At 38.7% G+C, this 12,830-nt stretch overlaps 1 pseudogene; it reads left to right on the top strand.

The window, feature by feature from the left end:
* Positions 1–238: 238 nt before the first annotated feature.
* LOC113285515 lies at positions 239–2,811 on the top strand (annotated as a pseudogene).
* Positions 2,812–12,830: the final 10,019 nt, after the last annotated feature.

Raw genomic sequence — 12,830 nt, 5'->3', positions numbered from 1 at the left:
AGAGTTCACTAAAAATATATGACTATAAACAAAAGTCATACAGAAATTTGAGACCGACGAAAATGGAATAGAGAGCGGTCTTTTTGAGAGGGAGTACATATTAGCATGGTGGAGAATCCACTTTGCTATCTACCTGGCGGACCAAATTTTTAAATTAGCAAATTACCATAGGAATTGCCTCCAGAGACTCCTACCGGACCAGGGGTTAAGGAATTGGGGTGCCCTTGGACAGATTTAACTTACCCTATTTGTTAGTCATACTGTCCAATTCCTTTCTCCTTTATAATCCCTAACGTCAGAAGAGGCAGCAGCAGCAGCAGCAGCAGAAAAACAAGAATTTGAATGATGTCGAGCCTTCCTGAAGACATCATCATCAACATCTTAACAAGGTTACCACTAAAATCTCTCTTAAGATTCAGGTGTGTTTGCAAATCTTGGTCTAATAATCTCTTTACAAACCCTAATTTTATTAAGCTACAATTTTATCATTCTCTTAAACATCATAATCCTGGTATCTTAATTGACTGCAAAGATACTAATATCTATTACGTAGATTATGATTCAACATCATCAACAGTATCTAGTCACGTTATTGAGATAGATTATCCGGTGGAATATAAATTTTTTCAAATTCTAGATGTGTGTAATGGGTTGATATGCTACAGAACAATGAATAAAGATATTATCATCTGGAACCCATGTACCAAAGTCTACAAGAAAATACCAAATCCACCAGAATCAACAAGTTCATTTCCGAAGCATCCCATGGCCATGATTCAGTATGGATTTGGTTACGATGAGAAAAGTAAGGAGTATAAGTTTGCAACAATTGTGAGTTGTAGATCCAAGCATAGTGAATTGGGTGTTTATTCATTTCGAGCCAATTCGTGGAGGATTATGGTGAACATCCCTTTTTTATATCCATTTGGGCAATAGTACTTTTTAATGGAATTTTTCATTGGATAGAATGTCCTAATCTCGATACTGGATTGCCAAGAACGATAGGTTCTTTTGATCTTGAAAGCGAGACATTTAAGGAAATCCAATTACCACAAAAGCTATTAGACAGGTACAAGTTTACTATGTTAGATTTGTGGCTTTTTGAAGGTTGCCTCTACCTGATTGGTAGCACATATATGGTTGGTGTTGAGGTATGGATGATGAAAGAGTATGGCATTAAAGAATCTTGGACTAAAATGTTCACAATTGACGGCAAATTTTTTGGAGGAGCTGGGTACGTGAACTTGAAAAGCTCTCTTGGTAACCGTGTGATCCCGGTTGAGGTAGATCAGCTATTTCCTTTCTTATATGATCTCAACAAGGAAGAAGCTACGCAACTTGAAATCGAAGGCATTTCGCCATCATTGTTCGCATGGGCTTTCTTGGGGAGCTTAATATCACCTACTTTTGGTACTTGTTTGGAGGCACAATAAAATGCAAGAAGCTTAAGAATAAAAACAACCAGAGGTGAATCTTTCTTTTAAAATATTTCCAGGATTACAAATCATCTAATCTATTTAGTCTATAATCTTATTATGTTATTGTAATCTTTCTTTTCGACTTCACTGATTAGGAAATTCAGAGCGGTAAAAAGTTCATTTTGCGCATTCATCTCGTTTCTGTTTTAGTTTTAGTGGTTTTGAATGTCTACCAGCTTGATTTGATTGAAGTAGGTAAATAAATGCCATGCCCATGCTGCAGAAGGGCATGGTGACTGTAATTGTTGGGTGCGTGTGAAAGTCTAGGTCTGGTATTCAGGATCATGCTTGAATTCCCCTCCAACTTTGGCGAGTCAACTGTTGAACCCTATCTCTTGTAGTTAATAGGAGATGCTCATGCTCGAATTCTACCTAGTGCAGAGTTGTCAAGAATATTCTTGCAATTGGGTTGTCGACAGATCAAAACTCTTGTGATAAACTCATTAGGCCCTAGAATAACTCGTGGATTTTGAATGTGGACTCTGTTTACAATCATCTTTAAACAATAATGGACTCCCAGATTTACTGTGATTGATAATATGGTGGTGGATAGCAATTTGGGGAAGTCTGTATGGTCCCTAGATGTCATCCCCTAGTTCAGGTTCTTTTTTGAACTTACTTCATAATATTCGATGAATCTATTGTTGCATCAAAGTTAAGTGTTTGAAAAGTTGGCGTATCTCCTATATATGTTGTGTATTGTACAGAGAATGAATCGAGTAAGCATATATCTTCTACTGTTGTTTGTTAGAAATGTTTGGTTAGGTTTGCATTGTAATGATTACCCAAATGTGCAAAAGACTGGTTAAACATGATCGATGAGTCTTGGTCCTATGCGCATCTGTTAGCTTGTAATATATGGAAGCCTAGAAGATATGCCTGGAGTGTTTCAATGTTTACAGCCTGTCCCTGCTGTTATAATATATCTGTTCATAACCACACAACCTCGACCATAAGTCTGAAGAAAACCTGAACTATAACATGCTTGTGCGCCTTTACTTCAACATTCCCTAACAAGTGTGGGTTTTTTTCTTGAAGCAGGCTAAATCTGACAAGCCACCGGCTTATGAAGCAAAATGACATTTTTGGAGGAAGGCAGATCTGTAGGAGCTTTAGCAGCAGTGACGTGGGCAAAGCATCTGAACCCAAGGGTTGTATTTTGAGATTTGAGACAGCAATCTAATTAAACGAATTGGAATGGAGATCACTGAACCCCCAGCTCTGTTTCAGGAATCCTGTAATAATAGAATTCTCCAAAAACATACTCTACTACTATTTTGGATCTTTTTTGTATTTCCTTAATTCGTTGATGGGCTACAAAGACTTTTAAGTACCTGGCTAAGAATTATCTGTAAACTCTCAGGGGTTAGTCCACGAGTGAGTTGGAGGGAGTTTAATGTATTTTGAATCTTGGAGATTTTGAGGGAGTGTAAGAGAGTATTGGGAGTTTGAGAGAGTTTGGTGTGTTGAGTGTAGGGAGTTTGAGAGACTCTCCCAAAATCTCTACTTTTTTGAGAGATTTGGAGTGAGGCAAAAATACACTATAAACTCCATGGAACTCCCCCAAAAAAACAAACTCCCTATCATTCTAATTTTTACCACTAACAGGTAGTTTAAGAGACTCTTTCAAACTCCCCCACGACTAACGGGGTTTTCTAGGGAGTTGGGGAGACTCTTCTAAACTCTCCCACGACTAACGGGGATTTTAAGAGACTCCCTCGAACTCCCTCACGACTAACGGGAAAAACACAACTACACCCAACTCCCCCAACTCCCTTGTGGAGTAACACCCTGTCTGTATGCAGTAAACGTGGGCAGGTGGAATTTGGACTGATCGTGAAACAATTTTATGACATGTTGCTCAATAGCCATTAGATCATGATTGTTTCTCCCACAAATCTCAATCACTGTATATCCAAAAATTAGTTGGGCTTTCTACGCGTTGGGCCATCCAACAATTAAATCCCAAGCTTCACTTTTTGGGTTTTGCACACACACACGTCACAACTCAAACGAATTGGCTTTGGCGATAGGGGTGAGCATAAAAACCGGAACCACGGATTTGATCCGTATCCGTCCGCAAAATTGCGGATTTCACCCAAACCGCAAAATGTATGAGCCAGATACGGATGGGATTCTCAAATCCGCACGTTTTAGCGGTTTGGGTGCGGTTGAATATTGAAAACCGTGGATTCACCCGCACCGCAGAAGCCCAGCTTTGCTAGCCATAAGCCCGAATTGGTCACTAAGCCCAGCTATGTATATTAATAAAATAATAAGTGTACCAACTAGGCAACTACCAAATTAACTGGACGTCACTCGTCAGTTAGCTAGTTGGCTGGACGTCCCTGGCCCATGCAGCTAGACAAGTTCTGAACATGCATAATGCATGATTAATGGGCCATAAATGCCAGTTCTCCACGCTTATTCAATCTTGCATGTTGGAGATTGCTATGCGAAGTTTGGCTATAATGCTGTGTCATCTTTTTAAATTCCAAGAGTGAAATCCGCAGTTAATCCGCAACCGACCCGTACAATCCGCGGATCCGCAAAGGTTAAATCCGCGGGTGATTGGGCCGGTCACGGTTCAATTTTGCAAATCCGCAACTTTGACGGTTCGGTTACGGGTGACCCCTAATCCGCAACCGTCCGTCCGTTGCACACCCCTATTTGGCGAAGGTTTCTGATTTCCCAAAGTAGCTAGTTTTTCATTTTTTTTCTTCTTTCTTTTGTGAGAAACAACCATTTCATTAAGAAAGAAGGAACTTACAAGCTAGTTTTTCATGACATGATATATTAATATCTCGTAAAAATCCTTTGTTGTTAATCCGTAGTGATTATAGGGGTGTTAGTACCCAAAAATTACTTCTAGGCAAAACAAATGCATCGCTGTGGTATTTTCTTTTTAGCTTCAAAAATCAAAATCGAACAGGACAAGTCTAAACTACTAGCCGTTCCGTCCTGTTACGGTCACGAGGAGAGGAAGATGGGTTGATTTTGGGGGTAGGAAGCAGAAAAGTTTTGAGAAAATGGCAATGATATTGAATTTTGTGTTTTGGGTATTAAAAACTATGAAGAATAACAAAGATTTTTGGGTGATGAAGCTTATTCTGTTTTCTGAATAGGCTAAGTAGCCTATTTATAGTAGTTTGGAATACACACTGCCCTTCTCACAAGTAGTGGAGGTCGTGAGTTTATAGAGAGATGGAAGAGTATTGAGATGATGGGCATGAGGTAAGATAAATCAGGGAAGTTTCTGGAAACTCCCTTTATACCGCGCCCATTATCTCCCCAACTATTTAAAACCGTGCCACTACTTTAACTTTTCACATGGGGTGTTGTCACGCCGCATGTTTCCGTAGACCACCAGACCAATACTCATGAAGAATCCCCATGTGACGTATTTTAATGTTTCTTAAGCATTTTGGATGAGTTATGGATCTCATCTTATTTTAAGCTAAATGGTAGCCATTGATATGCCATATGCCTTAGGGATATGTTGAGTAAAAGAAATTGTGAAAACAACTTGTCCAAGGCCAACTATGGCGCGCTTGTGCCCTGTCGAGGCGCAAGAGGATAACTTGGCGTGTTAGTGGATAGTTAAGGTGCTATAATTTAGCACGACAAGCTAATGGCATAAAATTGGCATAACACGTCCGCACTTTATGCCATAGCTAAGATGGGATGAAATATTACAGGCCATAATCTTTAAGTGAGATATTAGAGTGCTAAATCATCGCGTGGCCTTTGAATGGCCTATTTATGGAGTGCAAGTGGTGTAGTGGCCTAAAATGGCGCGACCATGGCATGCAGTGGCATTATGTTTGGCATAATGAGCTATGATCCAAAAGATGACTCAACTGCCTTGTCCTTAGCTGCGATAACTAAAATTAGATATATTTAGAGATGTTGGCGCGAAGCAACACGGTAGTTTATTACCGTATTAAGGTTTGGCGCTCTGTGACATTTCGATGGTGCTAGCGCTTGGCTCGGTAAGCTTAGTACATTTTTCCTTGGCCACGACCAATGAGATAGAAATTGCCGGGCCATTACTTAGCGATGATTTAAATAAGTTAATCTACAGTCTAAGGGAGTTGTAGTGGCGTACTTTACACTAAAAGAGGTGTATGGCATGTTGTGGTCCCGTATTTGGTAGGCGACGGCTTTAGAAGTGGCGGTGTGCCATTCCCAATGTTCGCACGCCAAAATTATCGGATCCCACCCAAGACATAGACCTTTATAATATGTGTATGACATTGTAGCATGACTATGGCATTTCATGGGGATTGAGCTAATACACCTTTGTCTATGGATCAATATTGGCATATGAATGATGTTAATAGGCCATGGCCGAGAATTAGGGTTTGTCCTCAGTTCAACCAAGGCTACTAAAATAGATTCATGTTTCATCTAGGATGGCCAAGTTGGATTAGGAACAGAGCTAGGATATCATGAGAGGCGTAAGATTAGATCCTTTTTAGGCCGTTGATTGGCCATGACCTTGCAAGTTATAACGGCTATGCCACAGAACTGGCCAAGATCCTATAATGTCGTATCTTACAATATGGCCTTGGTCACGACTGGCCAATGTTCCAATAATGACGCGTAACTTAGGCAGTGGCCTTGGTCGTAGTTGCTAAGGTCGAGAATAAGGAGCATGCTATATCATGTCTTTGGTCGTATCTGCCAAGGCCGAGATTCACGTGAAGCATGTGCCATGCCCTTGGCCATAGACTTCAAGGCACAATGATGACACGCGCGACTTATGGTAAGGCGCGGTAATGACGTGTGTGCCATAGGGCATGGTCTTGGATGTGGTTGCAAAAATGTGCCATGGACGTAGCCGATGGATTTGGAATGATTTCAACTAAGTCATAGTGCATTCTGAAAACACTGGGGGTACCAAAATACACCACCAATCAAGGAAAGTGTCTAGAGTTATATATCTCTCTCTTTCTTGTTGTTAGAACGTTTGTAAAACTGAATCCATAAACCTAACTACAAAGAAAGTTCTTGGACAATATCGAAGACCAATATCCAAGGATCAATCAAGTCTTATCTAACAAACAAGGTTGGAACTAGATACTATTATTGATCAACGTACAACCTGTGATATTTCAATTATAAACATAAACAACATAATGCGGAAAAAGAGATAAAATGGACACCAGAAATTTCGTTAACGAGGAAACCGCAAATGCGGAAAACCCCGGGACCTAGTCCAGATTGAACACCGAACTGTATTAAGCCGCTACAGACACTAGCCTACTACCAATTAACTACGGTCTGGAATGTAGTTGAGACCGGATTCAATCTCCCACTGATTAAGGTACAATCGTGCTCCTTACACCTCTTGGATTCCAACAGGACTCCGCGCAATTGATTCCCTTAGACGGTCTCACACCAACTAAGAGTTTCTTAACCTCAATTGAACACTTTAAACCAAATCTGCCTCCCATAGATTAAGCCTATCATTTATTTCCTGATTTACAATATAAACGGATGATCAGATCAAACGAAAGATCCAGGTGATGGAAATCGAGAACAACTTGACAAAAGTACGGCTATCCTCAAAATATGAACTTATGCAACCCGAAGTGCAACCTAGGTTATTATTCACCTCAGAAGTATAAAACTTGCGGAATCAACAAAGTATGAGACGAAGATACTTTGTTGATTACTATCTATTTTGATCGTTGGAGCAAGGATCTACAAACAATCAAGATAAGGATACTCGAGTTATCAAGATGAAAGATAATTGGACCTGGCTTCACGAATACCAATGAAGTCTTTAAGTCGCTAAACCCTAAAAGGATTTCTGGAAGACTCTAGATACAACTAGGACACACCAAAAAGTAGTGTCAGGATTCAAAGATCACAGTTGCAAAGAGTTCCCCTTATATAGACTTCAAAGCCTAGGTTGCTTTAGGTTTAAGCTAAGATAGATTTGGAACCAAGCAATCAATATTCACATTAAGTGAAAGCTTTGAATCTTAATCACATGTATAAAATATACACTATGGTTAGGGAAACCGTAACCGAGCCGTGTATAAAAACTATGTCCAACATTGAAAAAACGGGGGTCTAACAGCCACACCCAATATTTCATTTAGACAATCTGTATGGACTAACTCCAATATATTTCCAAGAGAATCAACTAGACAGTCAGACTCAATCAAGGAAAATATATCCAAGAGTTATATCTTTTTTTCTCAATCCAATCAGCAAATCAAACAGATAGAAATCCGCGAGCTTGATTATTATGAGAAACAACTTGAACGGTACCAAAGACCAATGTTCAAGTGTCAATCAATTTATATCAACAACCAAAGGTTGGATTATCTAATTGATTGAACTACGCACAACCTGTGATATTTCAATTATATAGAAAATATAATGCGGAAAAGAAATAACACAGACACCAGAATTTTGTTAACTAAGGAAACCGCAAACGCATAAAAACCTCGGGACTTAGTCCAGATTTGAACAACACACTGTATTAAGCCTCTACAGACTCTAGCCTACTATAAGTTAACTTCGGACTGGAATGTAATTGAGACCTAACGAGTCTCACACTGACTACGATACAGTCACATTCCTTACGCCTCTGAATCGTAGCAGGACTCTACGCACTTGATTCCCTTAGCTGATCTCACCCAAAACTAAAAGTTGCTACGACCCAAAGTCGAAGACTTGATAAACAAATCTGTCTCACACAGAAAAGTCAATTGAATAGATAAATCTGTCTCCCACAGAAATACCTACGAGTTTTTTTCCCCCTTTTGATAAATCAAGGTAAACAGGAACCAATAGATACACCAGACTTATATTCCCGAAGAATAGCCTAGTAACATCAATCACCTCACAATGATCTTAACCGTATGAAATCTGAACAAGATATTGTGGAATCACAAACGATAAGACGAAGATGTTTGTGACTACTTTTTATCTTACCTATCATAGATTGAATCTCGAGAAAATATTAGAGAAGATAGTACTCGATACGATAGAACAAATTAAGATCAGAACACACATCTATAGATAAAATAGTTGGGTCTGGTTTCAGAATCCCAATGAAGTCTTTAAGTCGTTAACCTTTTTTGAAAAACCTAGTGAATTGCTCGGTCGAACTCGCATGCGTTGCTATCTCAAGCATGTTTGTCAATGTTAGTGATCAAAAATATAAGTCTTGATTTCTAGTCTATTATAGCTAAGTATCGGAGTAGGATAGAAAGTGCAGTTGAGCTCAAGGACTTCATGGCGATTCATCATACAAGTAGAAGAACTACTCAAGGAACAGGTGGAACTTCTCGACAAAAAGGCATGTGAAGACTTGAACTTATCTATCACTCAAAATTTTATCTACTCTATCTCCTACTCTTTGAGACAAGAAGTCGTATGCTATATATATATAGACTTTGATTATACACATTTGGTATTTCGAGCCGAGTATACCTCGCCTATCTATATGTCAAAATATGAGTTGGTAAGCTTTTCTCTTGAACCAAGTTTATCTTTACCATGTGACGAAAATCATGATATGTTTCAATCATCTTGAAAATTGCTTTGGCGAGAAATGGTGTAACAACTAAATAACGTCCTCTAAGAATGTTTCAATGATTGAAATGAGATTTTAGATTACAATGGTGGACATAAGCATTTTTGTGGAAACACATTTATGTATAAGTCCTATTCCTTGAACCAAAGTTTGCGAACTTTGTTGATCAAGAGAACCGGAAGAATGATGTGAGCCAAGTCCGCTAACTCAGTCCGCGAACTGTCGAAGTTCTCAAACCCTAGAATTTCTGCTGGAGTTGACAAACTACTTGCGTGAAACTAAGTCCGCGAACTCAGTTCGTGAACTGGCGAAGTTCTCATACCCGAGAATTTCTGCTGGAGTTTGTAAACTCTTCCCGGTAACTTAAGTCCGCGAACCTAGTCTGCGAACTTGAGAAGGTTATATATCTGAAGATGATTTTTGAACTTAAACTTAAAAAAGACTATGAAATGAAGTTTGCTAACCGTGGATATAAAAGTTCATCAACCGATTCAAGTGAATCAAATAATCTTTGCTTCAATTGTGTCTTGTGTAGTACATGTGATTTCCTTGCAATTGAACAACTCTCTAACTAGTTAATTTGAAATAATTTGAACTATTTATGGTGAAGAAGAACGTGGTTGATATGGAATGCTCATATGGCTAAACTTTTGGTTAACGATTGTTGAACCAACAAGTGCATACATTTGGGTACGGTAAACAAACCTAGAAGCATACATTGTCAAGTGAAGTTTTCGATCTAACGGTTGAGAAATATTAGCTTAAATCTAAATAAGGTTTTCACCTAACGTTGGATATTGATTGCTTTGTTACCAAGGTAACTTAATTTCAAACCCTGATTTGAAAGACTATATAAAGGGAACTCTAGTATCTGTGCAAAACTAATCCCCACACCTTACGTGTGATACTAGTTTGCATACTAGAGTCGGTTCTCCTTTAACCTTTGGTTTTATTATTCTAAAACCAGGTTAACGACTTAAAGACTTCATTGGGATTGTGAAGCCAGACCGATACTAATTTTATCGTAGTTGTGTGATCTGATCTTTCATCTTCTATCGTACAAGTACAATCAGATTGATTGGCTTGAGATTGATATCTCCGATAGGCAAGATATAAAAAGTAATCACCAACATCTTCGTCTCATTGTTTATGATTTCGCAACATCTTGTTTCTCTACCATACGATTAAGATTGTTGTGAGGTGATTGATAACTCGAGTCTGTTCTTCAAGAATATAAGACCGGATTATCAATTGGTTCCTGTTCACCTTGATTATTATCAAAAGACGGAACAAAACCTTTTAGGTTTTATCTGTGGGAGACAGATTGATCCTCTGATAGACTTGTCTGTGTGAGATAGATTTTTTTATTATCAAGTCTTCGACTTTGGGTCGTAACAACTCTTAGTTGTGGGTGAGATCAGCTAAGGGAATCAAGTGCGCAGTATCCTGCTGGGATCAGAGGCGTAGGGAGTGCAACTATACCTTGGATCAGTAGGAGACTGATTGGGGTTCAACTACAGTCCAGTCCGAAGTTAGATTGGAGTAGGCTAGTGTCTGTAGAGGCTTAATGCAGTGTGTATTCAATCTGGACTAGGTCCCAGAGTTTTCTGCATTTGCGGTTTCCTCGCTAACAAAATTTCTGGTGTCTGTGTTATTTCTATTTTCGGATTATATTGTTTTATCTTTATAATTGAAATAATACATGTTGTGCGTTTAGATCATCAATTAGAATAATCTAACCTTTGGTTGTTGATTGATCCTTGGATATTGGTCTTTGGTACCATCCAAGTTATTCCTTGTGTTTGAATAAAGACTCGCTGATTGTTATTAGCTCGAGTAAATCAAATCAAGGGAGAGATATTAACTCCTTGATATACTTTAATTTAGATTGAGTCTGAATGTCTAGTTGATTCTCTAGCAAGTATATTGGAGTTAGTCCATACAGATTGCTAAGCGAAATATTGGGTGGTGTTGTTAGACCCCCGCTTTTTCAATTGGTATCATAGCAGGCAAACACGTTTAAGACCTTACAAGTCTGTGTTTGTAGCGATCTAACTTTATGGACAGAGGTGCTATCTCTATTAACGTACCACCAGTCTTCGATGGCTCTAATTACTTATGGTGAAAAATTTCTATGCGAGCTTTTCTTCAAGCACGTGATTTTCAATCATGGGTATATGTTGTTAATGGCTATGATGCTCCCGTTGTGGCAGTTGGAGATGCAAACGTTCCCAAGAACATTGGTGAATACAGTCCTGACGAGATTCTTGCTGCAAAGAAAAATTCCGACAGTTTGAATGCCACCATGCATACATGCCATTACCCCAAATCTTCAACACCATGTGTCTAATTGCACCAGGTCTAAAGATGCTTGGGATATTTTAGAAACCGTATTTGAAGGTAACTCCAGTGAAAAGGAAGCTAGGCTTCAAAACCTTAATTCCGATTGGGAGAACCTTCGTATGGCAGATGAAGATACATTTGATGAGTTTAATCACATAGTGTCTGAAATTGTTAATGCATCTTTTGCATTGGGTAAGACTATTCCTGAAAAGGACATTATGATGAAAATTCTCAGATCGCTGCCATCTAGATACGAGTCTAAGAAGCATGCCATCGTTGAGGGAAATAACCTTGATAATCTTTCCATAAATACATTGGTTGGAAAGATAAAGATCTTTGATCATGAGCATACATCCAAAATCGGAAAGGATGTTGCCTTTAAAGCACAAAAGAACATTAAATTACTTGATAAAAGTAAAAGTATTTATGTCTCTGAGGATGATTTTTCGGATGAAGATCTTGACAAATCAGTATCCTTGATTACAAGACTGTTTAGGGATCTTCTATTGAAGAGAAGTAAACGGTTTTCAAGAGACAAACTTAGGTTGTCAGATAAAACTCACAATCGTGTTCCTCCTAAAAACAGGGACGCCAACGAGGCTGATGACGAGGATATGCCACAGTGCTTTAAGTGTAAGGGTTTTGGTCATTTTGCAAACGAGTGCGCAAATCGTAGAAAATACACTGGGAACAAAGGTCTTGCTGTAACACTTGATGAGATGTCTGAGATCTATGATTCTGATGAAGATAGGAAATCAAGTGTGGGTCTTCTATGTGAAAACATTGATTTTGATAATTGTAGCAATACATATACCAACCTTTATGGTTTCGGTGAAGAATAGAATCCAATCAAGCTGGAAGAATCAATTGACCAATCATTCGGAAACTATGTTTGTAATGTTTCAGGATCTACTATGTGTCTAGCTGCTTTCGTTCCACAGATGCCTGAATACTATACAAGATTGACGTGCTCGTTTTGTTCTCAGAAGGGTCATGAACTATCAAGATGTTACAAATACAAACATCAAGTGAGGCACGCCAACAAACTTCAACGAAGAGCAAATCGATTGGCAAGGAAGCTTAAACTTGCCAAGAAGACTGTTGAGGTATGTAGGATTTTATCTTCGTCTAAGAAGTTGGTTTCCAAAGACAAAATAAGACCATTAGAGAAGAAGGTACGGTCAAATCTCTTTGATAGACAAAAGTCATAGGATTCCTCTTAAGAGGAAAATGGTGGACAAATTATCGTTCACCACAACACAAATTAATTGTGTTGTTTGGTAAATCTTGTCTCATATGCCTGATCAAAAGAGATAAGATTGTGTACCGCTCAGGATTGAGGAAAAGTTTTTTTAGGTTTGTTTTTCCTGTCTATCAAATAAAGGGTTATTATCGACAATTCTACTCTTTATAGGGTTTAGAGTTGGACGTCCATGAACCTGTTTAAAGGT

The sequence above is a fragment of the Papaver somniferum genome, chromosome 6 (assembly GCF_003573695.1).
Source record: "Papaver somniferum cultivar HN1 chromosome 6, ASM357369v1, whole genome shotgun sequence".
NCBI lineage: Eukaryota > Viridiplantae > Streptophyta > Magnoliopsida > Ranunculales > Papaveraceae > Papaver > Papaver somniferum.
The sequence above is the reverse complement of the archived record's forward strand: the minus strand, read 5'-3'. Positions and strand labels throughout refer to the sequence as shown.